At 34.7% G+C, this 10,895-nt stretch overlaps 1 protein-coding gene across 1 annotated transcript in view; it reads right to left on the bottom strand.

Moving 5' to 3' along the window:
* ZPLD1 (zona pellucida-like domain containing 1) overlaps positions 1-9,972 on the bottom strand; it is a 131,451-nt gene extending 121,479 nt beyond the window's left edge. The window contains exon 1 of the mRNA XM_006868629.1: positions 9,831-9,972. The gene's annotated coding sequence lies outside the window, so the exon portion shown is untranslated. The remainder of the gene's footprint in view (positions 1-9,830) is intronic.
* Between the last annotated feature and the right edge of the window lie 923 nt (positions 9,973-10,895).

The raw sequence follows: 10,895 nt of genomic DNA, 5'->3' as shown, positions 1-10,895 counted from the left end.
AAATTCATAAGTAACTTCTAATCTCAATGTCTATTCAAATTTTATTAATTCACCAAAAATACCTTTGACTGCCTTTTTAAAAATAAACAAACTTTGAGGTAGTGAAATATATATTTCTTAGGGGGAAAATAAAGTTGTTTTACTATCATAACCTAGCCTCCCAACTCAACCCAAAAAACATTACTGCCAATGAGTCAATTCCAATTGATAGTGACTATGTATAAGATTTCTGAGACTATAATCTTTGTGGAAGCAGACTGTTTCATCACTGACACCTAATTCACAGTGCCACCAGGGTTCCTTAAACCTGCCTTCTAAAGTAGTACTAAAGTGTTTTTGTTTTCATTTCATCTCTTTGTTTCATGTAATGTGACATTTATGCCATAGGGACTAACATACTGCTGAATATATACAACTATAGGCCTAGATTCTAGTTTCTCATTTTGTCACTGTCTGTGTTGCCTTGGCTTTGAGAATGCCACAAATGGCTCTTGCTCTCAGTTATATTACAACTGAAATGGAGAGACCGCAAGAGGACTGAGATGACTTCCAATTACAAAGAGCCTGTGAATCTTTTGCGTTCTAGTAATTGAGTATTAAAATACTGAAAAATTCTCTGAGGTCTACTTTCTAAAATCATTGTCCTTATCAGAATCTGTTGTTGTTGTTGTTGTTAAGTACCGTGGAGTCGGTTCCAACTCATAGTGACCCTGCATAGGGTTTCCAAGGCTGTAAATCTTTAAGGGAACAGAACACCTCATCTTTCTCCCATGGAACCACTGGTAGTTTCGAACTGCTAACCATGAGGTTGGCAGCCTGACTCATAACCACTATGCTACCAGAGATCCTATCAGAATTTAGATCTTACAATGTCAGAAAGCTTTAGAGATCTTCTAATAAAAACCTTGCCCCATTCACAATAATTGATGAAGTTACAAATGTTATATCCAGAACACCTTCATATCCTCCTCTTGTCATTTTATAAGAAATAAAATCCGCAAGAGGACCCACAGCCTGATCTTAGTGGTTCTAATGAAAAGCCTCAGCCCTTCTACTTTTTGACAGCCCTCTTTCCACAGACAAAAGTGGTAAAATTAAAATTACATGAAAACACATAAATAAGCTGATATTGGTTTTGTACTTTATTTATTTCTCCTTACTGCTATATTGTTGTTTGTTTCACAAAGACCTCAAAGGTCTTTAGGAAGTAGTAATCACAAAATAAAATAGGCCACTGGTAATATATAACAGCATTTTATTCTGCCTCACATAACATTTTCAACCCTGCTCTCATTAATGCACATGGTTTTATATCATCTGTTGGGCTGTTTGAGGAATGCAATATTAACCTTTATGACATCATTCTGAGAAATACTTGAAGCAAAAGAGTTGCCTTTGTTTTTTTAGATGTGGGAAATGATGCCAAGTGTCTAAATGATTTTTCTGAGTAATTTCATTCTTGTTAGAGAATAATAAGGAACAGGAGATAAATAAAAATAGCTCCTGAAGTAATCATTTCGAATATCTTTAACTTAGCTATGTGCTCACAACAAAATTACTTGTACAAAGTAAATATTTTTGGGAATAAAAACATCAGATTCACAAAATTTTAGCCAGTCAGGTCAAAAAGCATATGCACAAAATACATTGTTTATGGATTGGTTTGCAAATCTAGGACAACCTTAAAAGTCAACACATTATATTTAAATGCAGACTTATAATAACGGAAAACAAACCTATTGCTATTGAGTCAATTCTGACTCCTAGTGACCCTATAGGACAGAAAACTGACCCATAGGGTTCCTAAGGCTAAAATCTTTGCACAAACATACTGTCATATCTTTTCCTGATGGACCAGCTAGTGGATTCGAACTACTAACTTTCTGGTTAGCAGCTAAGTACCTAACCAATGTGCCACCAGGGCTTTTCTTATATAATTGTTGTTGTTAATTGCCATTGAGGTAGTTCTGACTCTAACAACCCTGTATAGTGTTTCCAAGAAGCAGCTGGTGAGTTTGAAGTGCCGACCTTGTGGTCCAAACCGACCTTGAGGTCGAGTGCTTATCCTATAGCAGCAGTATGATATTAATTGTTTCTATTTCTGTGAATTAAAAAATTACTGGAGGCTGCTATTATATCAACTCCTAATTCTGAAGATAATTTTCTCCTCTATGTGACATTGAAAACCTAAATAAATTAACTCTTTGTACTAAAAACAGATGGAACAAAGAACAGATTTGTTGTCAAACTAACCCATGGTGAACTTTATTCATCTTCTTACACTTGAAAGACCCTATTGAAAATCATGGGTTTAGATTAGTACAATCAGTATTGTGCTAGGATATAAAGTTAGTGATTGAAGAATAGCATTTGTCATGAAATAGCATAGGAGGAGATAAAATAAAATGGAATGGAATGAAATGGAATGGACTGGAAAATATTAGCACTGGGTTAAAATCCATATGTGATGTCTGTGTATGTATAGGTTTGTACTAATCTTAATGTAAAATATCTTACTTAGAATGATGAGTTTAAAAGCCACTGATTTAAAATAAGCTAACAAAATAATGTACTAAATCTCCCTTCCCACAAATGTGTTTCATTAACCTCCTAGAAGAAACAAACAAGAGAAAAGTAACATTCTGAAACTGAACCATGTTGTGAGAAAATATTATTTCCCAAGTCTGTATAATGACTCAAATTTAGATGATAGGATCTGTTTGATTATTTATTTGTTTATGTTTCCAGACAGGGATGTTTGTCATAAATATATAGTAAGGAAATAGATGCAGTACACTTGTTTAAGAATTTTGTGAACTGAAGGAGAAAACCAGGAGTATACCTAAAAGAGAATTCGTATCTAGAGGAAATTTTTTCAGAAAGGGAAGACTGATGGCAGAGAAGAAAAATGAAAAGGAAAACTTAAAAGAGGCTGGAAAGAATAGGAGAATTTGTAATAATAGTGCTCTTCCCTTGCATACTAATATAATGTTGTTAAGAAATTGATGGAGAATGAAGCCTCAACCTGCTTTTCGCATCAGTTTTCTAATAGATGGAAAAAAAGTTATTCCCTTATGTACAGTAAATAATCCATAATTATTTTTGAGTAAACAAAAAATTGCTGCTGGTGGTTGTGTGCCATTGAATCCGACTCGCAACAACCCAGTATATATTTGCCAAAACTGTAAATCTTTACAGGAGCAAAAAGCCGTATCTTTCTCCCTTGGTGTACCTGACAGATTCAAACTGTTGACCTTGGGTTAGCAGGGCAGCTCTTAACTCACTACGCTATCAGGGCTCCTTAAACAAGAGATTGTTATTGTTAAGTGTTGTCGAGTCGGGTTCTGACCCATAGCGACCCTGTATAGGGTTTCCGCGAATTAACCAACAGCGCAATACCAGGAGTCCAAGCAAGAGATTGTTGTTGTTGTTGTTAAGTACCGTCGAGTCGGTTCCAACCCATAGTGAACCTGTACAGGGTTTCCGAGGCTGTAAATCTTTCTAAGAGCAGAAAGCCGCATCTTTCTACCGCAGAGCAGCTGGTATTTTCAAACTACTGACCGTGGTTTGAAAATTAAAGAGCTGGACAGCACAAAATAAGAGTTTTTTTAAAAAAAAGTATAAAGGTCACGGCTCAAAAACTCCACATATAAATCCCAAGTAAACCTCCTACTATCTGAGTGAGTCCTGAAGGAGCATTGCAGGAAAATGTACTGAACTGCAAAGTCGGTTTGAACAGCAAGGTCGGTGGTGCAAATTTACCAGCCGCTCTTCGGAAACCCTTACCTAGGTTTACTGTGAGTCCGAACTGATTCCATCTGGCACTTAACAATAACAACCTGAGTGAGACTGATGTAAATTGTAAATTATATGTAAGAAATCACATAGTAGTTCCCTCTTGCTATTTAATACTCTGAACAACCATACTAAGAAAGTTGATACAAGCTCAAGAAATGCACATTCATTCGAATTTTTAATAGAAATAAGAAGGTGCATCTTCTGGAGAGAAAACTAAAAAACAAATCATTGAAAAGCCAGATTAAAATGTGAGATTAAATTTTCTTATCCATTGCAGAAGTTTAGTTAGAAAATACAGTGGTTCTGCACCGTGACTGCTAATTCAAATTACCTAGTGTGTCTTAAGAAATACAGATGCCCAAATCTTTCTTCTAAATGACTCTAAAGAGCATTAGAACCACTGAGAGAATTAAATTTTGCTCTACGTGAAATGCCATTTTTATTTGCCTTTATTTTTTTTTTTTAAGTACATTCTTTTCTGCACCTTGGTTTCACTGAAGAAATTTGTAAACAGACCCGCCAAGGAAGGATAGTGCTATAGCATGATAGTTCAAGTTTAGCTAGTCAGCAGCACATTTACAAACAGTTAATTTATGAACTTGTTGCAAATAAATTAAAAGTAACTTTTTAAATTAAGTAGTTTATATATAGAGATATATATTATATAGATAGAGAGATATTATACAGATATATATGTTGTTGTTGTCAGGTGCCATCGAGTTGGAACCGACTCATAGCACGAAACAATGTCCGATCCTGGGCCAACCTCACTACCGCTGCCACACTTGAGTCCATCAGTGATGCCACCTGGCTGATCCATCTCGTTGGGGGTCTTCCTCTTTTTCTCTGACCCTCCACCCTACCCAGCATGACATCCTTCTCCAACGATTGTTTCCTCCGGACAATATGTCCAAAGTAGGAGAGACGAAGCTTAGCCATCCTGGCCTCCAAGGAGCACTCTGGCTGCACTTCTTTCAAAACAAATATATATATATATATATATATATATATATTTAAATGCAAACTGTTAAAAGTATACAGAGTAAAAGATTCTTCCTTCACTCATCCTTACTACTGTCAGCTTCTTTCTGGGTCAGTCATTATTGTTTTTGATTTGTTTGTTAATTTATTAATTTTGTTGTTGAGCACATACAAATATACTCAACTCAACAATTTCTACATGTACAATTCAGAGACATTGACCACATTAAAGAACTTTAAAAAGTTCTTGTGCAGCAGATTTGCCTAATGCAATATATATGTATATGTTATGTTTATGTATGTATATATAAGCACAGGGACTCTGCTTGTCTGCCCCAATGTATATATAGTGTTGTTAAGTGCACTCCAATAGGTTCTTACTCACAGTGACTATGTATAGGTTTTCCGAGGCATGGCTAGTGAGGTTGAGACTCCAACCTTGTAGTTCAAACCAATTTTGTGGTCCAGGGTATTATACTGTTGTGCCACACCCGGACACTCTCTTTCTCTATCTATCTATCTATCTATCTATCTATTTATCTATCTATCTATTTTCGAGGAGCTCTGGTATCATAGTGGTTGCAAATCGGGCTGCTAATCTCATGGTCAGCAGTTTGAAACCGCCAGCTGTTCCACAGAAGAAAGATTATGCTTTCTGTGAATATTATAAATATTCTGTGAATATTATAAATATTCACAGCCTCAGGAACCCTGTGCAGGGTCCAGAGCTGATTCTACAGCACCACTCCATATTTTCAGCCAGTACTTTTTGGCTCTGTAGGATCAGCAGTGGACCACAGAATCAGTTTAAATCAAAAGATCAGTGGTTCAAACTCAGCAACTTCTCCTCAGAAGCCCTGTATAGGAACGGACTCAATGACACGTAACAACAACATAAGTACGTGACTTTAACAGCATGAATAATGTAATCCCTTAGAAGATCTCCTTTTCATCTCATTAAAAGTGATGACACACATTTCTATGGTGTAATAGACAAAGTAATACATTTAAGAAGTCATAAATTTATACTTAATTTTATAAGTTTCTAATTAAAATTGCTGTTAGAACAAAAATGCACACAAACTGCTTTACTTCTGAGAGTTTAACTCAAGACACAAAGCATGTTTTTTAAGTTTTCAAAATGTAAGTATATCCCTATGAATAATGTGCTAAACTCTAAAAGTTTAGTACTTTTAAAAATTATCCAATTATTATGCCAAAAGTGGTAGCATAAATTATAACTGATAGAGAAATAAAAGTTAGCAATGAATTATTTCTGATATCATAACACTGATATCTGCAGAAAAACTAATGGTTTAATTTGAAAGTGCATTTCATACAGTATACAGATATAATTATATTCCATGGTAAAATGATAGTATGTTCAACTAAGAGATAGTATGTTGTTGTTGTTAAATGCCATCGAGTTGATTCCAACCCATAGCGACCCTGTACAGGGTTTCCAAAGAGCAGCCGGTGAGCTTGAACCACTGACCTTGCAGTTCAAATGACTTTGTAGTCTGACGCATTAGCCCACAGCGCCACACCGGGACCTCATAAGAGATAGAGAATTGGACTATTTATTAGGTAAGCAGATTTGATCAAATATTATACTTTAAATTCTAACATCAGACACTAAATAATTATCCTTCCGTTTTATTCTTTTGACTGATGTAATTTAATATAAATGACTAATGTTAGTGAAAAGTTTACATTTACTTCATTTTATGTTGTTGTTGTTAAATGCTGCTGAGTCTGTTCCAATTCATAGTAATCCTGTATAGGGTTTCCAAGGAGCAACTGGTGGGTTTCAGTGACCAACCTATTAGTAGCAAGTAGTCTAGTGTTTATTCTATAGTACTACACCAAGACTCCTTAATTTCACTTTATAGGAAATATTAGAAATCTTAAATTTACAAACCAATAAAACTACTGACATTTTCATTCGGACTCATCTACTTTTCAGTCAAACTAAAAATATTTTGTATTTAGCCTCTGTATATATTTTTTAAAATATATAATAATAGAAATCACAAAACTGTCATATTACTTGAACTTTAGCTTTGCTGTTCTTATGGCTTGGCAGTTGTAGGTTTTTATCCCAAAACATTTTCTTTATTGTATTTTTAAAAATATTTTTTTCATTTCCAGGAAAAAAAAAAACTAAAAATATTCATGTGTATAATTTTAAAAATATGTTTTGACATGCTAGTAAGTCTTAAATATTAATGCTTTAAACCTGGAGTTGGTAAACTGTGATCTGCAGGTCAAATCCTGCCCATCATCTGTGTTAGTATAGTTCATGAGCTAAAGCTAGCTTTTACATTTTTAAATGATTGGGGGAAAAAATCAAAAGTTTATCGTACATGGCTAGTGAAAATCATAGGAAATTCAAATTTCAGTGTGTTCAAATAAAACCTATTGGGACACAGTTATGTGTTGTTTTTTTTAATTATGTATTTTTCATGTCACACCAACCAGCATATTTGAATAATCATGAGAGATCAAATTCACTAAAATATTTACTATCTGGCACTTTGCAGAAAAGTTGCTGATGCTACTCTAAACTAGTATATGACTACCCACTCATGAAACATGTAAATCAGAGGAACAGGAACTTTTGAGATTTCTTCTGTGATTTTTTAGTACATGGCATCTTTTAAAAATTATTTTCTCATTAATGTATTTTCTATATGCCTTGGTGAGGTCACCAGTCATTAGTGATAAAATACTTACTGTGCTGCTCATTCAATATTTGGAAGTGTTACCAAAATTGAAAAAATTAAGCAGTCACTTTTTGATTTAAGGTATACTTTTCATAGCCTAAAAATTTTCATGACCTTGTTGTTGCTACTGTTAAGTGTCATTGAGTCAAATCCAACACATAGCTACCATGTATAGGGTTTTGAGGAGCAGCTGGTGGGTTTGAATCAGACTTTGTGGTTCACAATCCAGTGCTGATCCTATAGCACCATGAGATTCCTGTAATTTCCCACTTGAAATTAACTTATATATCGATGAATAATCAGCAGTGACTGAATCTATAAAATTCAGCCTTCTTACTTTAGCATGTCTTTATAAAACTGGTAAATCTTGTATTCAGCTACACTGTTTTGTAATAAAGACAAAACATAGCAAACCAGGTCAAGTGTAAATTATACTCATTCCTAAGTTTACATTCCAATTTAAATCTAAAAAAAAAAAAACAGAAGAAGAAGACAAAGAAGCACAAATGTGGGAAATCAACTGAAAAATATTTAATTCCTTGCTGGCAATGTTATTATTTTCTGCTAAAGCAGTATGATATTCAAAAAATATAAATTTTTAGTATTTCACTGATTGATGCTATAATTTAAAAGATTAGCGCCTGAGTTCAAGGTTCAAAAGTTACCTTTGAAATAAGGTTGACTAGCAGAAAAAAAAAAAAAGGAATTGTAAATTACTTCTGCAACATCATGAGCCTTCAAGGGAAGGGAAAACAATACAACCTTTAAATGGAGAATATTGCTGCAGTATCTACCATGATCTTGTGACTAAATCTTGTTGCTAAGTGTACCAAGTGTGGCAATTACAACAATGATGGCTGTATTTTATTTTAGGGAAGTTTTAGAAAGTTTTTAAAATGAAAGTACATACAGCATATTTCTTGAGTTCTGTATTTAGTTAACGGGAGTCCTGGTGTGGTGTTATAGGATGAGCACTGGATTTTGAACACAAGGTTGGTGGTCCAAACCCACCAGCTATTCCTCACATACCCTGTCTGTAATTGTCAATATGGGTCAGAACCTACTCAATGGTACATAACAACAGTATTTAGTTAAGCAGTATATAGCTGAATGAAGATAAATCAAAATCCACTTAGGCACATTAAAAATGTAAACTAGAAGCAATGGATTCAAATAAAATTCTGATATGTAACACATGAGGTATATTACTGACTGAAAAACAAAATAATATGAAGAGATAACTCTAGGCATTTAACTAAAATCCAGCCCTCTCCTTGTTGCTACCAAATTTATGTAAGCAAACAGATTTGGAACTTTTTCATAAAGACCGTTGACTATTAAAATAAATGACAATAAATCAATTCAGAGGAATGAAACAATAAAATATATTATACTCAAAAAAGATTATTATATCAAATACATGAGCCTAAGAAATGAAGTTTCTTCCTTAAGGGCCCAAACAATTGATTTAACCAAAGGCAATTTTAAAATGAAAGGAATATTAGAGAGGTCATCTAGCCTGAAAAAAGATCAAGAAATGGAAATCAAAATGTGCGCTCCAAGTCATGTATAACTTCTCCCAGGTTATCTTAGATTCCATGTGAACTCTACCAACATTAGGCTAGTCAATAAAATAATTTCATTTAAAAGAAAATGAGACCATAATTATTTTCAGTTATCATATCATCTTTGTAATTAGAGATTATGCTACCTCATCCAGTTTTCTGGAGCAATGGAACTCTGATAAGAAACCTCAAATATAAATCGTCTGTTTGCTTCCATTAATGAATCTTTTACAGCTTAAGCAGACTGGGCTGTGGACAGGACTTATGTTTGAAATTAAATGTTGTGACAAATCCCATACAACTTCTGATTTTAAACTCTAATTTCAAGACTGAAGAGGCTGCCAAAAGAGTCAGTCCTTTCTTCAAGTCTAATCAAATGATTTGGGATGAGACCATGTTGTTGTTGTTGCCATAAAGTCAATTCTGACTCATAGCGACCCTATGCACAACAGAATGAAACACTGCCTGATTCTACACCAACATCACAATTATTGTTATGTTTGAGGTCTTTGCTGCCAAAAAAAGTTTTCTATCTTTCGGTACCCAAATGTGGGAAGATGTTTTTCAGTTTCTTTTGGTTTTTTTGAAGATATTTCCCAACTCAAACCTTACCCATCACTGGAACCACAACTACTAAAAGAGTTTTACTGAAGGTCACTTTGTGCCACGAAAACATAATTAAATTAAAATGAGTTGTTCATGCTTACCCAAAAGGCAGCATTTGCAGTCACTGTCGGTGGTTTCGGTGCTGGGCACTTACCCAAGTCCTTGGTTCTGTGGAGTCAGCTGTCCTCCATGTGCCTGTCCTACTGCATGTGACTGAGTGTTCAAATGCCTGGCCTTACCAAACTCTTTCAGAAAGCATTCAAACCTTCAAATGAGAGAAGAGCAACTAATTATGAGAAGGAAAGAAAAGAGAAGAAAGGAGTTAGACAAGCAAATACTACCACAGGTCTCAGATGGTTTTGCAAGTCTAATCATCACCAACATGAAACAAAAGCTCATCTTTTATAGACCTTTGCTTCCTCCCATCATCTACGTCTATTTCAATTTTCAATTCATTCCCTTACTCCTTTTTTTTTTTTTTTTCGCTTGCTTTTGATCTTCTATTTTATTCTGCACAGACATCTTGAGTGGTATGTGTGAAGCGAACCATCATCAGCTTGATGAGGGAAAACCTGCCAGTGTAGAAAACAATCATAAAATAAGAAACAATCCCTGAGATTGGATCAGGAGCTAGTCTGCATGGTTATCAATGTCCCGTTGTGCTTCATGAAAGATGCCTGGCTCTTTCAATACGACACTTCATGTAGTGATGAAAATGGGATATGGAATATCATCATGAAAACAGGTTTGATTAGGATAATAATTTCTAAGAAGTCATCAGTGCAAACAAACCCAACAGAACCCAATTGTGAAGACTGAGCTAGACAGTGAAACTGCTTCATAATATCTGCAATTGTTTAAGGGTCTCCAAACAATTCCCACTCCAACCAGGCTTTTGAGCTTTGCACCCAGTTTGGATGTCATCTAAGCATCCCACTCCAATAGCTCTCATGATTTTTCATTGGGAAGAAAGTTGTAAACTGGGTCCAGGGTGCCTCAGGGAGAACTTTTTGAGTGCTTCAAGCCATAGTAAAGTTGTATTTTATCCACTACTGTGCTTGAGATAACTGTACTGAAGACTGAAGCTGTTGTGTAGATTTATATCAGTCCATCTGCTGTTTAAAAAGAATTGTTACTCTGAAAGGGCATATTGCTCTTTATAATATAATAAGTTATTTTGTCAATTGGCTTAGTATACTTTAACAATATTTACTTTCTC

This window comes from Chrysochloris asiatica, unplaced genomic scaffold (genome assembly GCF_000296735.1).
Source record: "Chrysochloris asiatica unplaced genomic scaffold, ChrAsi1.0 scaffold00120, whole genome shotgun sequence".
Taxonomy (NCBI): domain Eukaryota; kingdom Metazoa; phylum Chordata; class Mammalia; order Afrosoricida; family Chrysochloridae; genus Chrysochloris; species Chrysochloris asiatica.
Note: the sequence above shows the minus strand (reverse complement) of the source record. Positions and strands in the feature narration are given on the sequence as shown.